Source organism: Silurus aristotelis (genome assembly GCF_946808225.1).
Source record: "Silurus aristotelis genome assembly, chromosome: 3".
NCBI lineage: Eukaryota > Metazoa > Chordata > Actinopteri > Siluriformes > Siluridae > Silurus > Silurus aristotelis.
The window spans coordinates 35,973,384-35,988,168 of record NC_139576.1 but is presented as its reverse complement, the minus strand read 5'-3'; the positions used below and the strand labels follow the sequence as shown (position 1 = coordinate 35,988,168).

Below are 14,785 nucleotides of genomic sequence, written 5' to 3'. Positions count from 1 at the left end.
CAGCGCCAATCGTGTCAGTATCAACAATACATATCCAATACTACAGGAAAGGCTCCAGGCTCCTCGCAACTCTTTGTAGGTATAGGAACTGGAATGATGGCACTTTTTTTGCTATATATTTCAAAGCACAAGTCTCGGAAACCTCCTACGGCGCTATTGACATTCCCTCGGTGCAATAAAACTAATAGTCTGCAGGCAATCCATTCATGTTGTCCACATCATATGCAAGAACTTCTTGTAAGTGCTTCCAAAATGATTTATGTTCAACCAAGCACAAAGTATTGACATTGATATTTCAGCTTCTTATATCTTCAGCTTCCACCTATTCACCACCGTTTGCACAAATGTTACGTGATATGATACAAACTAGAGCAGAAAATCTAGAAGAATATTGTAGAGGAAGGGGTAGGATGGGGCGAGGCAGGGCGGGGCAGGATGGGATGGGGCGGGGCAGGGCAGTTCAAAGTTGTTCTGCAATAACTGTGTCAAGATTACATTGTAAGAAGAGGAAATGTGTGGGACTCCCATTTCCTGTCACTCTTGTTGCATTTGAAAAGCACGTCGTGATCCATATGAACTTCTCAGTATGTATGATGACGCTACTGATCGATTATAAGCTAATGGTTGATCGGTTCTTTTTCATTCGTATTTTTAATGTTTAGAAGAACGAGTTATTTGAATTCTGTTTGTGGGTTTGTGGCTCTCTCGAACACGATGTACTCGGACCCATAATCACGTCTTAAACTACATCATTGTGTATGCTGGCACGATTTTACGATTATCATCATTATGGAAATGAGCACACTGCCTTATCAAGTCTCATTAAGGATTTGCTTTACACAAGTTTTCTCCAAAAGTTCCTCAAGCCTCATCACTTCTATGTACAAAATATTCAATAATTACATACAGCACACAAATGATTATCACTGGAATCAGCACTGCGCTAATAACCAGTCAGGTACCTTAAGATGCTTTAGATGTTACAATATTGTGTAATATATTTATTGAATTCTGGTTCACTCTTCCTGACAGCCAGGTTCGGTGAGAACAACCTGCAGTAATGTACTGTATGTGTTTGCAGCACAGAGTTTGCATCATTGCTACTCACTGTGCTATTTGCGACCATCTTTGAACTTGTACCATGCAGCTATTTTTTCTTGACTCACTAGGTGGCGCTAATAGATACGTTTTTTTTTCCTTTACGTACAGTGTGCTGGTATTTGCTGAGTCTTTACGGTTAGTTGGACTTCTAATAATCCTGCAGCTCTGGGGTTGCAGCTGTTTCTCGATTCCCTAAAATCGAACCATGTTCTGATGGCCTTTTCATTAAAAGATCTTCTCATTTTTAGGTTCTATCAATTGTTATATCCACTGCCCTTCCACAGGAGAGAATGCGTTCAGAAATGGACCAGGAGTTTCTCATATTAGGGTTTCATCATTTGGACAGTCGAACGAGCCATGCTTCAAGAGTCTTATTTGAGCAGTTGGAGCCCCTTCAAAGTTGGGTCCCATATCTGTGCCCAATTCTTTCACATTGACCATCTAAAGGGCGCAGTTTCTAACTTCACCTAAATCCATACTCTAGTCTCACAAATGCCAAAGTCTTGTGATGGCTGATGTCATATTCCATAAGAAGCCCTCCGTGTATCTTAGTGTCCAGTCATCTTTTCTTGTCATCATCTCAAAAGTGGGAGAATGCTATGTCTACAGCTATCATGGAGATTCCTGAAGGATGATAATGGCATAGCAGTAAGAACACCTCCAATCCTTCATACACACTTTGCAAATCTTGGTCTCATGGTGGCATCATCCTGGATTCAAAGGAGGCCACAATTCATTGGCATGATGATGGCCTTTAGCTTTTTTAGACAAAAACTACTGGGTGGTAGATACCATCCCATCGGCCAGATGCCCTACTGTGACTTCCCATTTGAAAAGGAAGATTTTTATGATGGTCATGAAGCATGCCACTCCAAGAACCTTTTTGCCAATAACCATCAGGGTTCCTCTGAAATACAGACCCGGTATGAACCTAGCAAGGACTCCAGGAGAAGTTTCCAGGCAATTTTCTGTGCATATGACAGTGATATTTATTGTGTTTACTTCAACACAAGTTTCCCCAAGGTTCCACAACCACACTTATGGATTGAATGCTCCTTAATATGGTTTTCAAGCAATAACAACGCACAAGCTTATAGATCCGAAATAATACGGATCGATACGTGTCTGCACATATACACAGAATTTCAAATCGGTTATTCCACTCGATGGTGTAACCTGTAACTGGGCACGCTCACACACATCTCGACGTCTCAGCTCACCTACAGCACACTGATATGTAGCGCCACTGCTGTTGGACGACAATCAAGGCCAGACCACGACGGCTAATCGCTCATGGTTGCAGAGCTAGGCTTGTTTTTAATGAATTGTTGAGGTCATTAGCTTGCACGATTTATCGTTATTTATTTATTTATTTATTTATTAAAACGTGTATGTTTTGTTTGTGTTTTTTACTGTCCGAAACTGTCATGACCACCAGAGAGCGTTCATTTTTGGAAATAAAATCACTTGGCATTTATCAAATAGGCTGCTGATGTAACGTACTCTATAATCAGAATTTTACTGAAAAACGTCTTGTGCCATGGTTTGCGTTTTCGTCTAGCAGGGATCCAGACTCCCTGTTTCCAGCGTACGTTCTTGTATTAAAAACAATTATTTATTCAATAAAAGAAGGAATGTAGCTCGTCTGAACACCTCAATAGCTCATATGGATTCCTGCTGCCTAGAACCACAAAAAGGAGTGATTGTGTAACTTATATAGCAATTTTACCCTCATGTTTATGATGTGAACTTGCTTGTGGTTGTAATCGTGCACAACTTTATGCAGAACCTAAAGAACCCTGGTGTCTGTTTGTCTTCTCCTGCTCTATTTAAATGAAAGCTAACATTAGCACTAAACTTGAACTGAACACATGTAGATGCTGTAAGTGTTAGCCTTGGCTGGTTATTTAGCAATAGTCGATGCTTAGCTGAGCCATTTTCCGCTTTGGATTGCATGGGAAAGCGATGTTTCGGTTGTGATAAATCTCAGCGGTGCTGCCGTTAACGTGCTGTATAATTAAAAAACAGAGGACATGACGTAGATGCTACGTTTTGTTTTGTTTTTTTTGCCGGGACTTATTCATGAAAATAAATCAAACCTGCATTACTAGCAATTGTGTCATTGACTGATTTATTTATTTATTTTTTTTTTTTTTTTATCAAAATCAACATGAAAAATCAACGAAAGTGTATAGTTGAGCTGCAATTCCTTTTCTTTGTAACTGAAAAAAACCAAAGTAAATAAATCTACCCAGGAGAATTGAGGTTGATACAACAGTATAAATGGTGACTAAATTTGGAATGAATATTCAAAAAGCACATGTAAATCTCGTTTGTCTGCAAAATAACGTCGTAACACTGTTAAAAGTGTGAAAACTTCTAGTCTTTTATGGTTTTTAAGAGACACCTGCATGTTCCTTTGGTTTTCTATGCAACAATTTCACGGAATTCATTTGCATGGTAACTGTAGATTTTGGATGCTAATCACGTAGCTATATCTTGTTCACGTCACAAGTCTTGTTTACATTTGGAGAATATGCTAATTAGTTATATACAACGGTGAAAGGAATCCAGATCCAACATGGCTGCCATTGCATACTTCACCACCACCGTGCAATTCCGTCTGGACTGCGGCTTATTGTACGTTCGAGCTCGTCTAGACTGTTATCTATCATGGAACGACCTGCCCAGTCACCACACCTAAATCCTATTGAACTGCTCTGGGATGAACTGAATCATAATGAAATCTAAAACTTGTGAAAAACACTAGCTTTTGATGAGTATAACAAGAGGCATGACGAAGTATTTCAGCTGAATGTTTGGAGAAACAAAGTGCGGGAGGATTTTTGAATGAATATAAAGTGGAACATCTGGAGATCTATATATTTGTTTGGTCAAAGTAGAGCTTTATAACATGAAATGATAGATAGACGACAGATCTTGGCTGGATGCCAAAAAACAACCGCCAGATGAAATGTGACTGCCATCTACTGGACACATTGATAATCCCAAACTACACCACCACCTACCAGAAAAAGAAGTAGTAGAAATAAACTCAGATGAAAAGAAATAAACTACAATCTGCATCTTGTGCATATTGAAGTAGAAAAGCTAGTAATTAGAAATAATTGTCTAATGCAGATTTTCTGAGCCACAACCGAGAGATGTTCTGGAGATGTTCTCCAGCTCTTAAAGCACACACGTGAAGGATATCATAACTTGAATGCTTGTAATGTGGGACTGCTTCAAGAACATCTTCCCTGAAGAATGAAGGTTGCAGACCTAATGTGGAATAGGATATTTTTTGTCCATTTAGTGTATGTTTCTAGTTTGAACAAACAGATGCCAGTTTGTAACCACTTATTCTCAAGATAAATCTTCTAAATCCCCTGACACACTGAGGTGTACCTCAAGGGTCAATGTTAGCCTTGACTGCTATGAGACTTCAATTAATGTAAAGTCTTCTACAACTTCTCTCCTACATTATGATCTGGGTGTGTTCACAATCTGAAATCTTGAATGGACTCGAAATTTGAGATAAATGCTCACAAAATGGATATTAAATGTTTTTTATTTGAATATCACAAATAATCGCTAACATGAAACCTCTGCCATGTGCCTTGACCTATATATCTACCTACAGCATTCTTTTATTTAAAGATAACGTATTTATTTCCTTCACAATTTCCTACTACTGTAATTGTTTTGTGCAAAATCTCTTAGTGGTAGAAAGTCGCTATATAAAAGAAATACAGAAAGAGGGTGTAGTTTACTTTGCTCACCACACGATGGCACACTATCTACACTTACAGTGGTGTAAAGTAATAGAAGAAAAAACCACATTCATTTAAATACATTCTTTCTTTCTTTCTTTCTTTCTTTCTTTCTTTCTTTCTTTCTTTCTTTCTTTCTTTCTTTCTTTCTTTCTTTCTTTCACTCAGAATTCACTTTTCTTATTTTGATACTTCTTTTGTTTTATCATTTATTCTTTTTTTTTATATTTTCAGTTTTTGTGTTCTTTCTTTCCCTTTTTCATTTGATTCTATCTATCTATCTATCTATCTATCTATCTATCTATCTATCTATCTATCTATCTATCTATCTATCTATCTATCTATCTATCTATCTATCTATCTATTTTTTTATTTCCAAACCACTTGGCCAAGCAGATCTTTAGATCAGTGGATTATCCCTTTCATTCATTTACTAATCCATCCATCTATCCATCCATCCATCCATCCATCCATCCATCCATCCATCCATCTATCCATGTCTGTTTGTCTGTCTGTCTAACATCCATTCATCCATCCATCTGTTTTAATAATTTAGAAACATGGTCTCTCCATTTATTTCATGGAATTGTTCTTTCTGTTCTTTTTTCCTTTTCGAAGGATTTTCTTTGGATCCTTCGATCTCTCTCTCTCTCTCTCTCTCTCTCTCTCTCTCTCTCTCTCTCCACACTTTTTCTTGTAAAAGAAATCCAGCCCCTCTATTGGAAGGTGTAGGAACTCTGCTAGCTCGGCTCATACACTACAGTATTATGTTCTTCACATGAGCTGCAGCTTCAGATCTCAAACAGGTCCAGCTGGTGTGTAAACTGAGAGCGAGTGTTTCATACCGAGTTCATTCCCACGTCTCTCACATGCCACATGCTTGTGACAAAAACAACTATGAAAAGCCTCCGTTTGTGACGGCTTATCTGATATTCATCCCACTTTTAAGGGACTGTTTACTCTTCTTTATTTGATTACACACAAATTATCTTTAAGACTGAGGACTTCATCATCATTAAGAAGTGTGAGTGCAGATTATTTGTTCTCTGAAGTGGTTTGAGGACAGAACCTATGCTTTTTATTTTCATTTCCATAATGCAAATGGTTTGAATAAGACCAAGAAATCAGCTGCAGCTCGATTCTGAAATCCTATTGGTCAGCAAGGATGCTCATTTGAATATTCCTGTAGTAACAGTGCAGATCTGTCCGTCCGTCCGTCCGTCCGTCCGTCCGTCCGTCCGTCCGTCCGTCCGTCCGTCCGTCCGTCCGTCCGTCCATTAAAATGTTCCTTTATTTCTATCCATTTTCCTTCCTTCCTTCCTTCCTTCCTTCCTTCCTTCCTTCCTTCCTTCCTTCCTTCCTTCCTTCCTCCCTCCCTCCCTCCCTCCCTCCCTTAAAATGTTTCTTTATTTCTATCCATTTTCCTTCCTTCCTTCCTTCCTTCCTTCCTTCCTTCCTTCCTTCCTTCCTTCCTTCCTTCCTTTTGTTCCTTCCTTCCTCCCTCCCTCCCTCCCTCCCTTAAAATGTTTCTTTATTTCTATCCATTTTCCTTCCTTCCTTCCTTCCTTCCTTCCTTCCTTCCTTCCTTCCTTCCTTCCTTCCTTCCTTCCTTCCTTCCTCCCTCCCTTAAAATGTTTCTTTATTTCTATCCATTTTCCTTCCTTCCTTCCTTCCTTTTGTCCTTCCTTCCTTCCTTCCTTCCTTCCTTCCTCCCTCCCTCCCTTAAAATGTTTCTTTATTTCTATCCATTTTCCTTCCTTCCTTCCTTCCTTCCTTCCTTCCTTCCTTCCTTCCTTCCTTCCTTCCTTCCTTCCTTCCTCCCTCCATCCCTTAAAATGTTTCTTTATTTCTATCAATTTTCCTTCCTTCCTTCCTTCCTTCCTTCCTTCCTTCCTTCCTTCCTTCCTTCCTTCCTCCCTCCCTCCCTCCCTCCCTCCCTCCCTTAAAATGTTTCTTTATTTCTATCCATTTTCCTTCCTTCCTTCCTTCCTTCCTTCCTTCCTTCCTTCCTTCCTTCCTTCCTTCCTTCCTTCCTTCCTTCCTTCCTTCCTCCCTCCCTCCCTTAAAATGTTTCTTTATTTCTATCCATTTTCCTTCCTTCCTTCCTTCCTTCCTTCCTTCCTTCCTTCCTTCCTTCCTTCCTTCCTTCCTTCCTTCCTCCCTCCATCCCTTAAAATGTTTCTTTATTTCTATCCATTTTCCTTCCTTCCTTCCTTCCTTCCTTTCTTCCTTCCTTCCTCCCTCCCTCCATCCACTCCTATTTTTATATTTATTTATTCAACATTCTTTTTTTCAATCCATTCTCATTTCATCCTCCCTTCTATCCTTCCTTCCTTCCTCTTCCTTTCTAGCTCTGTTACACTCTCATGTTCCAGAGATTTCTCTTCAAACCACTTGGCCAAGCGGATCTTAAGATCAGTGGATTATTGAGGTTGGAGACTTTTTACTTCGTTATAAAAGAACAACAACTGGGGGAAAAAAAACACAGTTCTGCAGTTCCAGATTCATTCCAGATCTTTTTGAAACAACCTCAAATTTAAATGTAACTCTACGACTGTTGAATTTGCTTGTTTACTTCCAGCTCGTTTATTTCCAGTGAGATTTGTTTTTCAGGACTGGAAAATGTGCAGTTGACCGTCTGCTCAGAATTCCCAGATAAGCCCGGGAATGTTGGAGTATGTAACATTGTAAAATTGATTTTCCGCTCCAGTGCTTAAAATCCATCGAACCATGGCGACAGCGTTGCTTTCCTTATCCATTCCGTGAAGTTCTGACGCACCTCCAAAGCCAAGTGGAATGGCAGGAATCCAGGCTTCACAGTGGCTCTCCAAAGCCCCAGCCCCTCCCTTCTCCACACAACATCAGGCCAAGTGTAAATCCTTCCCCGACATGCCTCGAATGTCTCCCTCAGCTGCTCCATGTTACACTTATAGACACCGCGAGTAAGGAAGATGTCACACTGGAAATATTCCCCATTCTGCCATGGCCTTGTTTAAAACGGGAACCAATTTCACCCCACGCTGGGAAGCAGGAATGAATTTCCCAGATACGTGTCAGATTTCATGTGTACGGTGTTTGGGGACAGTAACAACTAAACTAAATGATACCTCTGTTGATGTCTCCTGTCTGTCATCTTCAAACGTCTGGTCCTGCTTCAGAGACGTTCTGCTACGTACAGACGTGTGTCTGTTATTGAGAACTCGCGGAGATCATGATCTCAAGTGCTTTTCTGAAGAAAACTAAAAAAGTCCTTAAACTGAAGCTGTGAATCTTACAATATTTATAAAGCACTTTTCAGATACAGACTGAACCTCCAACACATAACAAGGAACTTCATTCTTTCTTGAGGGACTTTCTTTCTTCCTTCAACCCTATTACTCCTTTCTTCAAAATTCATTTTTAATTCCTTTCTTCCTCAAAATGGATTTTTTCCCTTCCAACCTTTATTCCTTTCTCGCAATTTGCATTTTTCCTTCCTTTCTTCCTTTAATTAGATTCCATCCTTCCTTCCTTCCTTCCTTCCTTCCTTCCTTCCTTCCTTCCTCTGAATTTCTTTTTAATTCCTTTCTTCCTCAAAATGGATTTTTCCCCTTCCTTCCTTCCTTCCGTTCTTCCTATCTTCCTCCATCAAAATGTATTTTCCGCCTTCTTTCCCTCTTTCTTTCCTTCCTTCCTCAAAATTCCTTCCTTGAAATTTATTTTATTTTTTATTTTTTCCTCCATCAAAATGTATTTCATTCCTTGCCTTCCTTCCTTCCTTCCTTAAAATAGATTTTTTATTCCTTCCTTCCTTCCTTCCTTCCTTCCTTAAAATAGATTTTTTATCCCTTCCTTCCTTCCTTCCTTCCTTCCTCGAAATTTCTTTTTTATGGCTTTCTTTCTAAAATCGATTTACTCCTTCCTTCCTTCCTTCCTTCCTTCCTTCCTTCCTTCCTTCCTTCCTTCCTTCCTTCATCCCTCAAAATTCCTTCCTTGAAATTTCTTTTCTTCCTTCATTTCTTCCTCCATCAAAATGTATTTCCTTTCTTCCGTTCTTCCTTGTTTCCTTACTTAATTTTTTTTCTTCCTCTCTTTTATTATCTATAATTCTTAAGTCTTGTAAAAGCTGCTTTGAGTTTTGAATTTGAACTCCCATCCATAAATCCATCCATCCATCCATCCATCCATCCATCCATCCATCCATCCATCCTTCTGTCTGTCTATTTGTCCTTTTTTCTTTCTATCCTTTTATCCTGTTTCCTTTCTTTTGTCTTACACATCTTTCTATCCCCCTTTCCTACTCACATGTCTACATGACATCTACATGTAATTGTATTAAATGGATGTGATGATGTTTGATAAAGAAGACTGATGTTTTTACACTGCTGTAGAATTGAAGGTTTCTGATCAGCTGCCTTTTATTTTCATCTTTTAAACTATTCATGTGCAGAGCTGCTGTTTTACACTTTCTTCCTCTCCTCTTTGAGGAAATAGAAATCTATGCCCACTAGAAAGTACAGATCTTACACGTGGCCTGATCTCGTTTCCTCACTGAATCACCGAAAGCAAGAACGAGTAGAGTTGTAGATGATTTGAAGTGAATTCTGAAGGCTCGGGTAGTGAAGTCGCTTGGCCATGTGGACAGGATCTGATTAAGCATTACTGGGTAACGGGTTCAAAGTGACTCATGAGGCAAGTTTCGATACACTCCTTATGTGAGACGGTGAAAGTAACCCTAAACCCTGTCAGCCATTCCCTCAGAATGAGTAGCTTCAGAGAGATGAGAAGATGAAAGCGAGAGCTGAAGGGCAGCCAGAGGTGGGTCTTTGTTCGGCTGAGGAAAAGTTGTTCCTCTCCATACACACTCCTGAGATTTAACTCCCGTGTGCAGATTTCCCGTCTCACCTCGCCTGACCCTCGCCGTGTTTCTGTCGTCGTTAGGAAACAAAGAACAAGTGACACTATTGACTTTTCGGTTCTCTTTTCTTCTTTCCGTTCTTGTTCTTTTTCTGGATTCGCTTCCACACAAAAGCTCGGACGATGAATCTACCCAGGTGTGTGTGAGTGTGTATGATGCCAGGGCCAGAAATGACTGATGTTTATATAAATCCAGATGTGTGGCCTTAAAAGATTGGCCAGAGCTTCGCTTTTTGCCGCACGAATCAAGACTTACGTCCACATGAATCCAGAAACATCAGAACCCTGCAGTTTCCTTTGAAACCATCCAAAAACTGCTCATCAGAAGAACCTGTACTGAGCAGATGTTTAAAAAAAAGCCCTGTTTTAAAAATCCCATTTATTCACCCGGGCAGCTGATGGCTAAGGAACTTCTCGAGGAGAAACATTTTTTTCAGAAAAAATGAAAAAATATAGATAGATGGATGGATGGATGGATGGATGGATGGATGGATGGATGGATGGATCAAACAAAGTGTAGGAAGGGAGGGAGGAAAAATATTAAAAGATACAAAGAAAAGGAAAAGAGTAGTTTAAAAATACATCCAGCTTCGAGTATCAGATACACATTCCCACAGGACACACGGATTCCAGACGTGAGCACGGAAAACTGGGTAAAGGAGAAGTCAGGAACAGCTGCTCATCTCAGTCAGCTCTGACAGAAGATACAGGAGAAGACAAAAGGGCTGTAGAGGTCATTAGAAGGTCAACATTATGGTGTTCAGACTGTAACCTTTCACTATGTGTAGATTTGTGCTCAGTGAGGAATAATGACTGCAGGACTTCCTGTTTCTCCATCAACCAATCAAACGCCATTAATCAACAGGTCCTGCTTTTCTGTCTCTTTTTCCTTTCCTTATCCTGTTTCTTCCTTTTAATATTCCATCCTTCTTTTAATTTTATTTCCCTACTTCCTTCTTACCTTCTTTCCTTCTTTCCTTCTTTCTTTCTTTCTTTCTTTCTTTCTTTCTTTCTTTCTCTCTCTTTCTATCCACCTTTCATTTTTCCTTTGCTTCCTTCCTTCTTTTATTCCTTTTTAAATATTTGTCCCTTCCTTCCTTCCTTCCTTCCTTCCTTCCTTCCTTCCTTCCTTCCTTCCTTCCTTCTATTAATCATACTTTCTTCCTTCCTTTCATCATCCCTACTTCCTTCCACCTTTTATTATTCTTCCTATCTTTTAAATCTTCCTTCCTTCCTTCCTTCCTTCCTTCCTTCCTTCCTTCCTTCCTTCCTTTCTTTCTTTCTTTCTTTTTTTTTCTCGCTTCCTTCCTTCCTTCCTTCCTTCCTTCCTTCCTTCCTTCCTTCCTTCCTTCCTTCCTTCCTTCCTTCTTTCCTTCCATCATCCTTCCTTCCACCATCCATCCTCTTTTTATTCTTCTTCCTAACTTTTTAAAAAATTCCTCCCTTCTTCTCTTCCTTCCTTCCTTCCTTCCTTTCCTCTTTCATCTGTACTTTCTTTCTATCCTTTTTTTATCCTTCCAAATTTCTTCCTTCTGTTTATCAGTTTCCTTCTTTCTTTCACTTTCTCCTTATAAGTCTGTGTACTGCATTTGTTCCAGGTGAAATGAAAAACGTATTTTTTGATTTTTACGTATTTTATTTGTTTTGTTGATTGTTGGTCATTTTTATTTTTTTGCTTGTCTGGATTTTGTGGATGTGGTCTTTAGTTGGTATTTGGGTCTCCTATGCCAAATCAAGAGAAATATTAATGCCTATGTCATTTAAAGATGTTTCTCTACAGTTGTGTGCCTCCAAATTTGTGAGAAAACTATGGGGTGGAAAAGTCAGGAGTGAAAATTGTGAAAAATGCTTTTAAATGATTGTATATATCAGTTTCTACATTTATTTTTATACTTATATAATTTATCTATTTATTTCTGCATAGTTTTTTTGTTCTTATTAACTCTCGTGCACCAGATACGTGTCCTGGGATGTGTCGGTTCAGTCTCGACTCATTTTTAGTTTACGAACCCTTTTTTTTAATCCTATCCCATATATAAGGCAAGCCTAGGTCTGTTGCCATAGCAACAAGGGCTTCCCAGTCAATCCCTGATTGGCTGCCACGCTTTCTCGCGTTCCAGAGCAAGCAAATTGCTTTGGCTTGAGCTCAGGACTCCCTCTCTGAGCCTTAGGCTGTGTGTGTGTGTGTGTGTGTGTGTGTGTGTGTGTGTGTGTGTGTTCTGAAAAACTGCAGTGCATGCACCAACCTGCACGACATAAATGATGCATCGTAATGCTAGGACGCTTTTTGAGTGATTTCTGCAAGTAGTGATTAAACAAAGACACACAAACACAAACACACACACACACACACACACGAAAACATACAATTAGTACTGATATAATGATGCAGTGCAAAAAAAGTGGACTACCCGTGTGTGTGTGTGTGTGTGTGTGTGTGTGTGTGTGTGTGTGTGTGTGTGTGTGTGTGCGTGCGCTTGTGCTCCCCCCATCAGAGAATTGGAAACGAATAATTAATCAGTCATGTAATAATGCATACAAATGCTGTGTGGTGTATTTGCGCAGTCGTGTGTGCGTGTGTGTGTGTGTGTGTGTGTGTGTGTGTGCGTGTCTGTGTGTGTGTGTGTGTGTGTGTGTGTGTGTGTGTGTGTGTGTGTGTGCGTGCGCTTGTGCTCCCCCCATCAGAGAATTGGAAACGAATAATTAATCAGTCATGTAATAATGCATACAAATGCTGTGTGGTGTATTTGCGCAGTCGTGTGTGTGTGTGTGTGTGTGTGTGTGTGTGTGTGTGTGTGTGTGTGTGTGTGTGTGTGTGTGTGTGTGTGCGTGTGTGAGAGAGATAGAGAACAATCTTCCAAGTCTTCACTACCTCTAATTGAATCAAAGCAGGTCTTGCCAAGTCTGCCAGCTGGCAAGCACACATACACACGAGTGCACGCACACACACACACACACACACACACACACACACACACACACACACACACACACACACACACACACACACACACACACACACACAGACACACAAGGAGCAAACACAGGGTCAGAAAAAGATGTTAACATGACTTGGCGTGATATTCTGACATTGAGGGCCTTCTTTTAATCTATCTTCTGCTTTCCTTCCTTCTTTCTTTCTTTCTTTCTTTCTTTCTTTCTTTCTTTCTTTCTTTCTTTCTTTCTTTCTTTCTTTCTTTTTTTCTTTAATCTATCTTCCTTCTTTTAATCTTTCTTCCATCTTTCTTCTTTTCTTCCTTCACTTTGTTCTTATTGATTTGTTACAATTTTCCCTTCACTTCAACTACAAGACCAAAACCTGTTCCACCGTGACGATGCTCCTGTGCACAAAGCTATCTCTATGAAGATATACTTTCCATGGGTTGGAGTGAAAGATCTCCTGCTATAGAGCTCTAAAAACTATTGTTATGAATTTTCACACTGACTGCACCCCAGTCCTCACTCCTCCTCACCTACATCAGTACTTGACTTTACTAATGCCTGTTTGGCTAAATGATCTCAAATCTCTACAAAATCTAGTAAAGCATTTTCCCAGAAGAATGGAGGTATGAAGCACAGCAAATGGGGACTGAATGTGGAATGGATCCATGCCATTTTCTGAACTTTGAAGGTTTCACAGAGTTTCTAAAACACCTCATTCTGATGTTGGATGAAGATGAAATGAAGGACATGACCAGTATCTGTATGGTTTTTGTTTGGATACTCCATAAATAAGCCGGGTTCCTTTAGACTTTCCTCATAAAGATGCCTTGTAATGAATCTTCTAAAAACCAGAAGTTAAACAATCCATGTAGATGTCAATGGAACTCATATTTCCCTCTACCTTAACATGCAGGTGGTTCCTCGCACTCCTTCGCATTCACTGAAACCACTTTTATTATCTTCAAAACTGTGATTACAGATGCAGAAAAGGACAGGACAAGGTGGATTGATAATTAACTCCATGGCAGACCTCCAGCAAATTCCAGCCTCGGAGTTCAGGGTTATCAAAACAATTGTGATGAAGAAAATGGATCTGGCGCTGAAAAGCCAACGTGGGGTGTGTACGTGTGTATTTATAAAGAATGGAATATTCTTTATTTACAGTACCTAGAACATGAGTTGGAACAAGTCCTGGAGGCTAAGAAGTGTTTCGTTTTACTTGTGCACACACACCCCATTTAAGACAAGTTGACTGACATGTACACACTCGTCATTGCTTGTAGTTGGCGTGATTAACTGGCTGACTGACTGACACAATCCTTTACCCCCCCCAATCTCCTCTGTTTTCCATTTATTTTAAGGAGACATGTTTCCGGCATTTTAAGACACCAAAATTACAGGTCTCGTAGTCCTTTTTTTTTTAATACTCGGCTTGAATCTTGCAAAAACCCAATTCCAAAAAGTTGGGCAATGTGCAAAAAGTTAATAAAAAAATGCTATGATTTGCAAATCTCATAAATCCATATTCTATTCACAATAAAACAAACAAACATTTAAAAAAAAAAACATTTTCAAACTGAGAATATATAATTTACAGGATACATGATTCTAACTGCTCAACAGTTCTGGGTGACCTTTGTTGTGTTTTTCGTTTCATGACTGCAGGCAGGACAGTTTACCGCCCAAAGCACTGATAAGCTAAATGGTCCCACTCCTCTTTAGTCTGGAGGACGTGTTGTTCATGGTTTACAAACAGAAGTAAGAATGTCAATTTGTTGGACCACAGAAAAGTTTTCCAATTTGCCTCAGTACATTTTTAACAAGCTTTAGCCCATAAAACTTTGGTCTGTTTTTATTTATATTTTACACAGTCACCCAACTTTTATGCAATTGGGTACGTTTCAACTAACATTATTAGTTTTGTTACATTTCAGAATGTCACTTCTATGAAGACTCTCCATCTTCATTTTTCAATTTCGGGTTACCTTGAAACCATGTCAGACCCGTTCCACATTTGGTCCACACTTCTGGGAAGATATTCCACTAGATTTCGGAGTGTGCTTGTGGAGATT

At 39.6% G+C, this 14,785-nt stretch overlaps 1 protein-coding gene across 1 annotated transcript in view; it reads right to left on the bottom strand.

Annotated features, from left to right (window-relative positions):
* The window catches only part of acmsd (aminocarboxymuconate semialdehyde decarboxylase), an 82,999-nt gene that overhangs the window by 36,009 nt on the left and 32,205 nt on the right, over nt 1–14,785 (bottom strand). The gene's annotated exons all lie outside the window — the stretch shown is intronic.